We start from the raw sequence: 14,833 nt of genomic DNA on the forward strand, positions 1-14,833 counted from the left end.
TTCGATTCAGCCTCAAATAACGAGCATTAATCCATTTTTCACGATTATCCGAGGTTCGACGAATGCTGGTTTATGGCATACCGGCACTCCCTAATGTCTTCCGTTTATGGCTTTATCTAACTCGAGGAACTTTCTATTTGATTTCCGGAGAATTTTGTTCCGGGACCCTCGAATACCGAAAAACCGTGTATTATATACTTTAATTTGAGCCGTTCGGGAGGTCGTACCGGACCCAGTTTCTTTTTCTCCTGGTTTTTCAATCACGCGTCCGAGGTCATTTCAGGAGTTAACCTATTCGATTCAACCTCAAATAACGAGCATTAATCCATTTTTCATGATTATCCGAGGTTCAACGAATGCTGGTTTATGGCATACCGGCACCCCCCAAATGTCTTCCGTTGCTACTCAAATTTTGCGGGCCGCTTTATCTGAGCCGATGAACTTTCTATGTGATTTCCGGAGAATTTTTTCCGGGACCCTGGAATCCCGAAAAACCGTGTATTATACACTTCAATTTGAGCCGTTCGGGAGGTCGTACCGGACCCAGTTTCTTTTTCTCCCGGTTTTTCAATCACGCATCCGAGGTCATTTCAGGAGTTAACCTATTCGATTCAGCCTCAAATGACCAGCATTAATACATTTTTCACGATTATCCGAGGTTCGACGAATGCTGGTATATGGCATACCGGCACCCCCAAATGTCTTCCGTTGCTACTCAAATTTTGCGTGGCCAACGATGAATAAACTCCAAAGTAAGGAATGGGTAGGAATGTTTCCTCAGCCTATACAAACCCGTAAAGCCCAAAGTCTCGAATATGTGATGGACATCCGTCTCTATTCCCAAATCGTCCAACAGTTTAGTATCTATACACCTCGTCGGCCTCATTTGCGTTTTTGCAAAACTACAAAATGATCTCTCTGTTTGAAATCTACAAACACAACAGAAGGATACTCCGGAACTGCGGGTACCACGGGTCCACTCCCTTCCCCAATCTCAGGTTGTGTAACCCTCCCTCGTTTACTCTGACGGGTCCCTACGTTCGGTCTCGGCATCTGTTTCAGCATATAACTTAAACAAACTTGCATAAACATGTAAAGCATATACTTCACGTAATTGGATATTACACACTCAACTAGATACACAAATTCACCAACAAGTTCCCTAATTCGATATATAGACTCAGTGTATAGCTACTCATAACCATAGTTTGTGAAAAGTTTATCATGGTAGACACACATACCCAACCAATTCCAACACCCTAGCATGATTCTAATGTTACTCTATACACCCATGTAATAACATGTGAGACATTTGTGCAAGCTCATGAAAAAGTAATTTAGAACATATCATCATCACCTTCAATATTAGAAACAAACAACTCAATTAAACTTGTCAGACGGTCTCTACAGCTGTAATTATTTTGACATATTCTTCATCAATTAACATCACTACTATCATATTGAAGTTCAACCTTTACTTAAACAGTCATATACAACACCAAATTTCAAATATAGCAAACGAATTTCCACTTGGGGCACTTTTAAGACGGAGTTTTAAGGCAACTTTTTAAGGTGATAATCATCAAAATTCATTCTTCAACATGATATAAACAATATATAGTACTCAATTCCATCATCTAATCATTGTAAAATAATCAAAAATCAATTTCGATTTTTTTGTAAACCCTAAAAATTTCGGTTTCAATTTGGCAATTTCTAGCCTATTTTACAGCAATTAATCACCAATAATCAAGAAAGGGGAGCATGTGAATCATATTACAACAATTAAAAGCAATAAATTGATCATATGAATCGAAATTTTCAGGTTATACAATCATCCTCAACGAATTTAAGGCATAAAAACATGTAAATAAGGAAGAAATCATACCTTGATTAAGTAGAAAAGTAAAGGAACGAAATCAAACAAAGAAAATAACCCCAAATTAACCACTACCAACACAAGAATGTGAGAGATTATGAGGGTTTTGAGAGCTTAGGCTTCGAAATAAGAAGAGGGAATGAGAAGAATAGGAAGAAATAAGGGTTTTAAGAAACCCGTAAGATTCGCTGTACAGTAACCTACTCAATCGAGTGTCTAGGGTACTCGATCGAGTACCACCCTACTCGATCGAGTAGGCGCTATTTCATCGAGTATCTGCATAAATTTTTCCACATCCCGACGTCATAGCTTCCTAACTAGATCGAGTAAGGTCTACTCGGTCTAGTAAGCACTCGCACTCGGTCAAGTATAGTTAAGTACTCGGTCAGAAATACGAAGTAACTTGAAGATTCCTGCAAAAACATTATCGCGTGTCGATTCCAAACCAAGTTCGGAGTCGTCACTAGTTATCATGCTCGTTCACGCATTACCATTATTACTCAAGCCTAACGTGTCGTCTCCACACATAAGGTTTATGTCACATTACGCTACACAAATTACCCAACTTGGTTTACCTGCTACTGAGTCATTCATAAGCATAATCACGTCATCATACTACACTTAAACTTGTTTTACCACATTACTACCAAACTCGTGTTCGCTTCAACTTGAAACATATAATTAACATTAATTCGTTCCTTCATATATCATATCAATGCATACTCTTCCTAACAAATTAATCTATCATGTTCCAAATTAAATCCTAATCAAATCATCTTACATAAATCGTTTGTCACGCAGCGGAAAAATTTCAACCAATAAACAAGGCATATACGCATTACTACATGCCATGTTTCATATTATAACTCAACAATTTCATAACTATCTTCGTTGTACTTACGGTAGGGCTTATAAACTCATATATGACTACCGTTATGACCAACTTATGGCAAACACCAACATGTTCATTCTTCTATTATAGCACACCCATTCACATTTCCACGCATTTCTGTCGAATAGACTTTTGTTACGTATCTCACAATCATCGTACAGGCTCACTAATCATGCCAAAACTTCACTAAGCACCATTCAAACGCAACTACTATACCCATCTCTACGTTAGCAAAGACTCGGCCTCAGATAACTCCGACACAATTAACATACACATCACACATATGCACACGGACTCCACATTCCCATACCATGTGACTGGCTTAAGTATCATGGGGCCAAGATTTTGAAATGAGGGCGCCTACTCACCCAAAATCTAGCATCAGCGGGGCTCCCATTATACATACACCAGGTTCATTTTATTAGACTCACTACGTTCATTAAGTTCATTTGTTACAGGTTCCAAAATCGTCGCTCTGATACCACTTTGTAACACCCCCATATCCAGAGGAGCCTTAACTAGGCCTTGCTTAGCATACAAGTGATTTAAAACCAACTGATTATACAAACGATACAACTCAAAAACTACTCGCTATAACTATCAAATCTCGTGAAGACCTCATCCCTGCCCGGACTCCAGCTATCAACGGTATCAACACCTGCTAAGACAGACTGCTCACCATAAGGGATCACGGCAGACACATAAACAACAAGACAACCACACCAGGTCAGTACTGAGATAAAACACAACAAAGCCAACAACATCTAGCAACACAATGTAACACAATCAGCCACACACAAGCACACCCACACCGATCAATCTCCATCACCAACTGTCCACTGGACCAGCCCTGCCAGTGGGGGGCCGCAGCCGTACCCACCAAATCCCCGCTCATTATACCGAGCGATAACCCTGTCCCATTAATGTGCACATCCCCTCCCGTGGCGGGTTCCACGGAGGGCGAAACTAGGGCGTGAAGCCACTCCCACAAGTGACTCCACTCAGCCGAGAACGCATCTCGAGAACCAGAGACAAACAATCACAATTACACTACAACATCAACAACCGTCTGAACCAATCAACAACGATACAACAATCGACACACTAGACCATCTACAGAAACTGAGTAGGCGAACCTACCTTTAAGCAATTGCAAGCAATCCACGCCAACATACGACATATCCAGCAATCAAGCACGGCCTATAACCACAACACAACATCTATTACTATCAAGCAAACCCTAATTGTAAACACAAGGATACGGATGATGATGACAACATACCTACAAGGAGAAACCCGGCAAACGACCGCTACCCGACTCAAGCTACGCTCTCCTAAGGCACAAGGACCTTCAAAGGGCTTCCATGGAGGTTTTATGGTGAAGGGAAGGGAGAGAGGCGACTGAAGGATAGGAGGAATGAGGCGGATGTGATTTGCGGTTTTAACAAAACGCGATTAAAAACCCTCGCTGAAAACTCGATACTCGATCGAGTACCACACACACTCGATCAAGTGACCCCCTACTCGATCGAGTAACCACGCTACTCGATCGAGTAGCCTCTACTCTATCGAGTACCACTCATAACTCGTAACCCAAGATAGCTTTGGCACGCACTTCTAAGAACTATTCCCGATCCCAAAGTCAGTCAACGCCGAGATCTGGGTTTGCAAATAAGGAATGTTGGGGATTGGTGGTGTTCAATAGTTTCGCCGGCGGGATGTCGATTATGATTCGCTTGCCTTGGTGGCGGTTGATGTCGACGACTACAGGTGCTGGGGAATATAAAAGGTGGTGGGAATTGAGGAGCGAGGGAAATTTGCGACGGTTCGTCGGTATTGTTGGTGGTCGTCGCCGGCGACGACTCTAGGTGATGGGGGAATTTGAGTGGTGGTTAGAGTTTGAGGAGAGACCTGGTTTGTGAGAAATGAGTGTTGGCTGTGAGCAATAGAACGCGTGTTACTTTATAAGTCTCTTGTTCTCACCGTTTTCACCGAATGATCGTTCTCACGAGATCCTAAATATATATATATATATATATATATATATATATATATATATATATATATATATATATATATATATATATATATAGAGGAAGGATCAACTAAGGTCCTTACATATATTAAGTCCATAAGTCCTAATGTGGACGGTTGGATCAAGCAAAGCAATGGCCACGATTTGGCAGTCAAACCCCACTAAACCCCATTAAACTAATATATTTGATTTACCTCTCTCCTCAAACCCACTAACCCATGCATGCAACACTGTTTGTCCATCAGACAATGATCATTTCCCTCCTCATTTTCTAGACAATTCAAAACAACTTGCGGGTATTTTTCCCTCTATTTCCTGTCATTTCGTCTTCCTTTTCTTTCTTCACAATTCTGATAACTCCATTTTCATCACTACCAATTAACTCCATCCTAACAGACGCCATTTTCATCACTACAAATTAATACCAACTCGCGTGCAAACTCGCCTGTCTCCATTTTTTTATAAGGTATTTTCTCCATTCCTTATTCAGTGATTTGTAGTTTGTTTTTTTTGTTAATTATTGCCTTTGTTAAACTATCATAAAAAGAGTTCATTTGATTTTTCAATTTTCAATTATGGGTTTGTTGATGTTTATTTGTTCAATTGTTAATTATGGTTCTGCAGATCAAATTCGAGGTCATTTTGATAATTAACAATGGTTTTTGCCAAGAAAAATGCCAAGAAATCTTCCAAGAAATCTGAATCGAAGGTAAAAAATCTCGTGTTGCTGGTATAACTCTTATAGAATGATTTGTAACTTCAATTAAATATCTGTATAACTCTAATCCCAATTGTTTGTCATCTACAGATGGATGTTGTAGAAAGTATTGACACGGGAGTTGATATCCAGGTTAAAAGTTTCGATTTTGATTTATACGTTACTAGATGTCTAACTCTGCTTACTAGATGTATAACTATAGTACTCAATATGTATAACTCTGGGTAATTAATTTAAAACTCTGGTTAATAGATGTATAACTCTGGGTAATTAATGTAAAAAACTGGTTAATAGATGTACTCAATATGTATAACACTGGGTAATTAATGTAAAACTGTGGTTAATAGATGTATAACTTTAGTACGCAATATGTATAACTCTGGTTCATAGATGTATAACTCTGGGTTCTAGATGTATAGCTCTTCTGATTCTGTGACCAACTCCTTCTTTATAATGTCAAACTCGAATTGTTATATGTATGACTATACTTTTAATTAGTTTCCATTCATAGAGTTATACAATATATGCCTACAGTTATACAATTTATACCTGGATATATACAATATATAGCTAGAGTTATACAATTTATGCTTTGGAGTTATACATTAGATGCCTGGAGTTATTCCTGGAGTTATTCATTATACTGTATATGCTTACAGTTATACATTGTAACTCTGGGTAATTAATGTAAAAAACTGGTTAATAGATGTATAACTTTAGTACGCAATATGTATAACTCTGGTTCATAGATGTATAACTCTGGGTTCTAGATGTATAGCTCTTCCGATTCTCGTGACCAACTCCTTCTTCATAATGTCAAACTCTAATTGTTATATGTATGACTATACTTTTAATTAGTTTCCATTCATAGAGTTATACAATATATGCCTACAGGTATACAATTTATACTGAAATATACAATATAAAGCTAGAGTTATACAATTTATACTTTGGAGTTATACATTAGATGCCTGGACTTATACCGGAGTTATTCTGGAGTTATTCATTATATCGTATATGCTTACGTTATACATCTAGGACTAGAGTTATACATTACATGACCAGAGTTATACTTTCTATTGCTAGAGTTATACATCTAGGACTAGAGTTATACATTACATGACCAGAGTTATACTTTCTATTGCTAGAGTTATACATTTTATCGCAATCATTTGTTGTATAACTCTGATTACATGTTGAATAACTTCTGTTGTCATAATGTATAACTGGAGTTATACAATATTTGGTTAGAGTTGTACATTTTATTCCTGGAGTTATATATTATATGCCTAGAGTTACACATTAGATAACTTGTTATTATATGTATAAGTGTCCGTTAATCTGAATCCCTTTTTTGTTTGTCACCTACAGATGGATGTTGTACCAAGTACCGAGAAGGAGCTGATTCTCGGGTTCAAAGTTTGACCCTTTTATAATCTGTTGTCATTTGTTGTATAACTCGATTACATTTTGAATAACTTTTTGTTAGAATGTATAACTCTTGATATTTCGATTAACTCTATTATCGAATGTATAACTTTTCTTATATTTTGTATAACTCGACTATCTATTGTATTACTTTAATTCACAAGTATGTCTATTTCTTTGTTCCAAATAACTCTAATTGCAACTACAGTATGTCTAATTTTGTGTGTTGTCCTTGCTTATCCGTTGAGATGGTTGAGGCCAAGCCAAGGGTAAAGAGGGTGCATGAAGTAACGGTTTCGTGTCGACCTCAAAGACTTGTCTCTGTCATTGAAAAGCTTAATGAGGATCGGTGTCCATTGTTAAGAAAATTGGGTTTGGTGGCCTTTTGGAACTCAAGATTAGCAACTTCCCACTTGCACACGTTCACTGTTCTTGGAGTCCTTCTCTCGACGGGTCATATGTGTTCGGGGCTTCGCGGAAGAAGGAGTTTATGATCGTAAGCATGACGTGCATGATGTTTCTTGTTACCTTTCGGACCAGACCCTCTCCCTTTGGTGCCCGTGAGCTCGCAGAAGGGGTCCAACGATCCCGAGAATAAGGAGTGAAGGATAAATGGCGGCAAGCGTACGGGGTGGCCAAAGGGAATAGTTCAATACCCTTAGGGAAAGTTTTCAGGCAACTTATGGAGTACGAGGAGGCGGACGATCAATTTTGCCGCCTATTTGTTTTGTTCTGTATGTCTTCATTCCTCGCACCCATGCCAAACAACGGGATAGATTGGAAGCTGTTAAGGGCTGTAGAAGATCCTAAAGCCATCCCGCATTTTGACCGGTGCTCTTATATTTTGGACATGATGGTGAAAGCGGGGTAGACTTTAAAACGGGGTAACAATGTTGAACGGGTGTATCCGTTCCTTATGATAAGCTACTTTCACGATATGATTACAAGGGTAAGCCTTGTAAACATGATCTACCTTTGATCAAACATTGGGATGAAACTGCGCTTGTAGAGAGGGTAAAATTTGAGGTGGGTCAAGGGGGATTGGGTACTTTAACCTTGTCTAAGACCAGGTATCCAAGGTGCCTTCAAGACCCCTCTTATGGAAGGAGTGTGGACGAGTAGCAGCCTCGGCGGCCCGCGTGAACCCAAACAATCTAACAGCCCCCACGCTCTCTCTCCGCCCAAGTTTCGAGAAGAAGTTCCTTGAGATAGAACTACCATCAAAGGCCGAGGATGACCAGGAATTGAAAGCTAGGGTGTCGATGTAAGTGCAAACTATTATATATTTCTCGAGATGGATTTGCTTTTGACTTAACGTACCCATATATTATAATATAACTAACTTAGTGTACTTCTTGGATTCAGGGTACCCACGAGCTTTATCTACAAATGCAAAGGAACGCTATTGTGTTCTATTCATGGTACGCACATGCAACCGCACGGATCAAAGTCAGAACTAGTGATCCGACGGGCCTAAATCCTAGTCAGGCCTCTCAAGAATTCTTTGAGGGTGAAAAGATTCAAAAGTACGTCGCTGAAGCAGAACATATTGCAGAAAGGCTGAAGGTTTCTGTGGGTAACGCTCCTGCATTTGGAGAGGTAGTTACTGAGCCTCCCAAAAAATCTGACGGAATCGATGCATCTACGCGTCAAATAAGTGAAGTTCTGTCTAGTCTCGCCAATGATGCGGGTGGCAGGGGTGGTAACCCCCGTGTTGAGCCGCTTCTAGAGTCCGTCAAAGCCGAGACACCAACGAAATCAGTTGCAGTTTCATGGTCAAAGATTATGGAGGAAGTGGGAGGTGATACAGTAGTTTCTAAGCCGTTGTCACCTGATAGCCCAGGGTTAGAGGATCAAGTTGTGTGCACCCCCGCCCCAACTGTCAGAGAACTGTTGTTGGAGGCGCGTTACACCGAGGAGGAAATTGACGAAACTCTTGGACCGTCAAAGGACGATGAGGCTCGCCTCTGGACAGGTGATGAGGGGCATGAGCACGTTCATGAGGACGGATTGAATGAAAATGCTGAAAATGGTGGAAGATTGTCAGACACTGACCATGAAGGAGCAGCAGACATTGTAGGCCAAGCTGACGGAAGGTCAGATAATGCTGAATCTCGCCCCGTGGTAGGTGATGAGGTGCATGAGCAAGTTCATGGGGAGGGATTGCAAGAAAATGTTGAAAGATTGTCAGACAATCAACCGTCAGAAAAGGCGATGGAAAAATCTACGGTCCCAGGTGGGTTTGGACACACAAGAATTGATGGAGTGTACATTTTCTATCTATTTGAAATGAAGGAAGCCGCATGTGGACTTCAACAGACGGGAGTGGTCCTGGTGGCGAGGTAATTTTTTTAATTTGCGATAAATACTTTTTATACAATGTTTTTTTTTTTATTTTTTATTGGTAGTGTATAACTCTATGTTGATATAGTATAACCTTGTTGAAACTTATGTTGAGGCCTTGTAACTGTAGTATAACTGTAACGGCCGGTTGGTACAACTCTTAACCAGTATACGACCACAATTATACAGTATATGACTAGAGTTATACAATAGATGCTTTAGAGTTATATATTAGATAGCTGGAGGTATATCTAGAGTTATACAGTAGAGTTATACATTATAGTGTATATGCTTACAGTTATACATTATATGGCCAGAGTTATACATTTTATGCTTACGAGTTATACATTTTATGGCCGAGTTATACGTTTGGCGTTTAATTTTGTTATTTTTCATTCAGGCCACTTTGAAAAAGGATGTAATTGAGAATGTTGAACAACATTCTAACAATGGGGGAGTAAACGTAGATGTTGTCGAGGGTGCGGAGATCACCCGGGGAATCCTTCAACCGAATGTATCGGAAATGAAATCCCCCGACTTTCATGAGCACGGCAGATTTGAATGAGGCATTTTAGGGGTTGAGGAGCGAATGATCGGTCTTTGCCAAAGAAGGTTTGGTAGTTGAAATCGCTGGTGCTAGGGTTGATCCGGTTGCACCACATCCACCCCCTATTTATGTGCCGCGATGTGACATGATCCACCATCCCTTCTTGCTGCATTCAGCTGACCCCCTTCCGTGTATGGACATTGTACCTGAGAACCTAGGTTGTTCTCGGGATTGCGGGGCACCCGAACCTGACCAGCACGTATGCTCACAGTGGTTGCGTTTTAACAAGGAACGTTTCGGGACGGTGTTCAGGGTGAGGAAGGATGTAATGGATTATGTATTTGATGAATTCCACGACCATAAGAAATCGTAAGTAAAAGATAAGTTTTACCTATATTTCAATACGACAGACAAACAGGCCATGAATGCATTCCCTTGCTGCGTGTCTCAATTTTGCTAATCCTTTGTAGGGAACAATTGGTCACATATCCCACACCAAACTGCATAACGCGTATTGATCTCCAGTCGTTGATGCCCGGGAAACAGATTCTGGGAAATGTCATCGACTGCTGGTCCGTGCTACTCAATCAGCTTACGCACGCGAACACCGCAGCTGTTTCAAGTTCGCGGGCTTTCTTTGGCCTAAGTCACTCTGTAAGTGTGCTCGAACTCCGCAAGTTATTTTGTGACAAACTGTACGTAACTTGTGATACAAGCTGCCAACCCCCGTCTATTATTTTTATAGGACCTAGCAATTGCAATTTGGCAAGGCAGGAAGAAAAACTTGGTTGTTGATCATTCTGAAGGCTTTTGTTACGCGTGGGACATGTGGCAAGAGTCGTGTCCTAGTCCATTCCAACTGGACTCCGATATGGTGAGCTCAGATATCAATATAGAGACATTTACATACTGGAATGATACATTATTTCCGTAGAGTTTAACAAAGATATGCTTAGAGTTGTACAATATATGCTTTGGAGTTAGGCCTGGAGTTATACCTAAAGTAATACCTGGAATTATACACTACACTGTATATGCTTACAGTTATATATTTTATGGCTAGAGTTATACATTCTATTGCAAGAGTTATACATTATATAACTCTAGCTTTCAGAATGACTAGAGTTATTCGTTGCGGATGAAGTTATACATTATTTTGTGTAGAGCTATACAGTATACGGTTAGAGTTTCGATGAGTGGCTAACTTCACTCCATAACTCTGGACATATAATGTATAACTCTTGCCATAGAATGTATAACTCTATGCACATAAAGTACAACTGGAAGCATATACAGTATAATGTATAACTCCAGGCAAATGCTTACTGCACATAATGTACAATCGCAACAATATCTTGTGTAACTCTAGCAATTGATTGTGCAACTCTACTCATATAATGTATAACTCTAGCAATAGAAAGTATAATTCCAACTACGCACAATATGTATGCCTCTAATCTGCTTATTATGTTTTATAACTCTTAGATTTTTGGTGCATGTGTGTAGGTTTTCGTCCCGTAGTTAACCGGTGATGAAGATCACTACTCTTGCATTTGTATAAATTTCCTGTCGGAGCAGATCGAGTATCTTGATAATCGTTCTTACGAGGACGATCTTACGAAATTACCGTACGGAGGGATTGCGCGTACATCGTAAGTCCTATCAAACTGGTGACTAGATTATTTATTATCTCCATTTGTTTTCTTAATTGGTAATCCGCTTTTAAACGCCTTGCCTAACCTCCGCCAGGCTGATGCAATGGGAAAGTATATGGCCTACAAAGGGCTCGACAAAGGCAAGAGAGTTGAAGGGTTCCCTTTTGTCAACATTAAATTCAACTGGCAGGGAGCAGGACATACTGCCAATGACGCGTCCGTACGTCATGGTTCATATGTTCTTTGCATCGTGGAGAGCCATTCGACCGTGCACCCTAGGGACCGAGGAAAGCAATGACCTCATGCGAGCGGAAATTGCTGCAACCCTTGTCCTCAGTGACATTAACGTGGACAGGGAAGATGTGTTATCCAGGGTATCAGCTTTTAAGGAGCTTAAAGACCGTGAATTGGAGGAGGTGCGTGATAAACATAGGTCAGCCGGCAACACAAGTGGAAGCAAGAGAGGTGTTGGAAACGCCGGTGAGAACAGTTATGCTAAACGACCTTGCTCTAAGGTCGGTTCAACCTTCCAGACTCCACCTTCCAAAGTAGCCCTGGGCCGGGACGCCGTCGTCGGGCCCTCTCATTGTTAGTAGCCGCTCCGGGGTAAGGGCGACGGCCTTGGTTGCACCAAATATGTCGGCGATCTAGACGCCGACCTTACCGTGGTCGCCAAGATGATGAAGATGAACAAGGCATTAACTAGGGACATCCCGGCGTATCGCAAACAAGTGGCTGACTACGTTTTTCTTGATGACTACAAATTTCCAAATGAGTAAGCTGTCTAAAATCCTATTTTTTTATCATATTAAGTTTTATTAATATAGTCACATTTCCATACTGGGAATTCTACCGTATTTTGAGTAGAGTTTTACAGTATATGGTCAGAGTTGTACAATATATACTTTGGAGTTATACATTAGAGGCCTGGAGTTATACCTAGAGTGATACATGGAGTTATATGTTTCATCACTGAAGTTATAAATATCGTTAATGGGGTTACACATTCCTAAAGCTGATTATACGTTTCACCAGTGAAGTTATGCAGTCATTTTAATAGCAGTTACCTTCCCATTTAGTATACGTTATAGCCTGATTAACTCCTTCTGTCTGAACTACAGTGAACCACTTGTGAGTTATGGACGGCACGGAACAATTAATAGGTTGCAAATGTTGTCTATGCTCCCTGAGACGCCAATGGATGAAAAAGTGATTGAGTGTTGGTCCTTGTTGCTTAATCGATTGGAGGCAGAGGATTGCGGGCTTTTTCGTTCGTCTTTCTTCGGTATCCGTCATATGGTATTGTCCTAATCAATCCCTTTAATATGTTATAAGAGTTGCACATACCCTCTTTAAAACTTTCACAGTGGAAATTAAGTCTAAAGTTATACATTCCTGCCCTGGAGTTAAACATTTTGCTTTGAGGAGTTACTAACAACCACTATGAAGTCAGGCATTCTTCATTATGCTATAAGAGGTACTGTGCAACTCCAATGCACAACCCCTATAACTCCACTCGTATCCTCACACATATACTGCTACTTGAACAGGAAATAATCTTGAACCTTGTGCGAGACCCTGTCCAACAAACACCGGACACCGACAGGTTGTACAATACGTGGGACGTATTCCGAACCGACTGTGGGACAGATTTCAGCTTCAAGGCTGATTTAATCTTCGTACCCATTAAGATTGAAGCCCATTATGCATGTGTGTGTATCAACTTTAATTCTAGGACGATTGATCTTCTGGACTGTAAGTACTATTCAAGTCCGCGGCAATCGGAGATATGCAAAGCTGGTCACATTGTTGTAAGTGGAATTAAATTGTAATTATGTTCAACAACTAAAAAGGGGGGTCACCGCTTTTACAATCTCACTTTTTGACGTTCTTGCCTCGCGGGCGAGCCTCATGAGCGACTACGTGGAGTCCAGGGTCAAAGAGAAGAACGGAGGGAAAGACATACCGGCGTTCCAGTTCCGTCAGATCCCGTTTGCCTGGCATCATCAAACTATAAATGACACCGAGTCTGGCTTGTTCGCCATGATGCACATGTTAATGTACGAGGGGGAAAGGTTTGATCACGTTGATCTCGAGAGGAAGGTGAACCGTCGCTATTTGGTGATCCAGTTGGCAGCGACGCTTCTCCTAGCTGACATGAACATCATCAGGGAAGCAGTTCTGGACAAGGTCAATGTTTTCATCGGCGATAAATTACAGATCGCCAAGCAATTAGAAAACAGACGGAAAGCAGCGCGGAGAGGACCAAAAAAACCTGCTAAAAGATAGAATTTATTTCGTTTTGATTATGTATCCTCTTTTTTTGCAACTCTAGTATGTTGTCATGAAACTCCTTGACAACTTAGACAACTTTTTGTCATAGATTGTTACTATATCATCTTGGTCAGTGAATTAAAATCCAAGTTTCGCAAATAAGTATTAGAGTTATACACTCTGTGAAGTAAAGTTATATAAATTATGTACAGGACTTATACATCACATGACTGCAGTTGTGAAAAAAAGGCAAAATTTATCGACAGACTAAGAGTTATAGAAAAAACATCAATGATTATACAAAGCGTGTACCGAGTTATACAACATATGACTGCAGTTATGTAAAAGGCAATTGTTATTAGACAGTTATGAGTTTTACAAAAAATAACAACAGTTATTCAATATGTGAACAAGAGTTATACACTCTGTGAAGTACATTTATCCATATATGGGTAAGAGTTGTACTTAAAGCCACTGAAATTATAATTCATTCTTAAAGCCACTTTTCAATATCGGATATGTTGCCATGAACAGAACTCGTCAAAATAATGTAAAAGAGTTATACAACATTAGCTTGAAACTTCACTGAGACCATATTATTGAAGTTATACAACCGGAAGGTGCAACCCCCTTCAAAATAGACAAAAGCTAGCTATTAACGACCCCTTCCGTCTCACCGATTTTTACCTTTTAAAGAAAAAAAGATTGTAAATAATTTGTTGAGACGGGGGTATTTTTCTCACGCCTACTACTACAAAGCATGTTAAGTTTCTCTATTCTTCTTCTTCGTCGTCTTCGTCTTCTTCTTCTTCTTCTTCTTCTTCTTCTTCTTCTTCCTCTTCTTCTTTCTTGCTTGAGATCTTTGGTGAAGACGGTGGATGCTCGGAGAATGGGTTAGGGCGATTCCGTTTATCGTGGTGTGCCATTTGTTTACGATTATTACACATGCGCTTTGGCTTAGAAGCCAAGGCAATGGCTTTAGCCTTAGCTGACACCAATCTTTTACGCGCCTTTGTTTTTCGATTGTTTTGGTGGAAGTATTGTTACCTCGTCAGGGGGGGG

General features: G+C 40.2%; 2 long non-coding RNA genes across 2 annotated transcripts; both read left to right on the forward strand.

Moving 5' to 3' along the window:
- Positions 1 to 5,379: 5,379 nt before the first annotated feature.
- On the forward strand, positions 5,380 to 5,909 carry LOC141637528 (uncharacterized). Its single transcript, XR_012541809.1, has 2 exons — positions 5,380 to 5,515; positions 5,615 to 5,909. It is a non-coding gene; the product is annotated as an uncharacterized LOC141637528 (long non-coding RNA).
- A 6,301-nt stretch (positions 5,910 to 12,210) lies between these two features.
- Positions 12,211 to 13,303, forward strand: LOC141637521 (uncharacterized). The gene is made up of 3 exons (XR_012541807.1): positions 12,211 to 12,272; positions 12,619 to 12,796; positions 13,048 to 13,303. It is a non-coding gene; the product is annotated as an uncharacterized LOC141637521 (long non-coding RNA).
- The last annotated feature ends 1,530 nt before the right edge of the window (positions 13,304 to 14,833 follow it).

This window comes from Silene latifolia, unplaced genomic scaffold (genome assembly GCF_048544455.1).
Source record: "Silene latifolia isolate original U9 population unplaced genomic scaffold, ASM4854445v1 scaffold_119, whole genome shotgun sequence".
In the NCBI taxonomy this organism is placed as follows: domain Eukaryota; kingdom Viridiplantae; phylum Streptophyta; class Magnoliopsida; order Caryophyllales; family Caryophyllaceae; genus Silene; species Silene latifolia.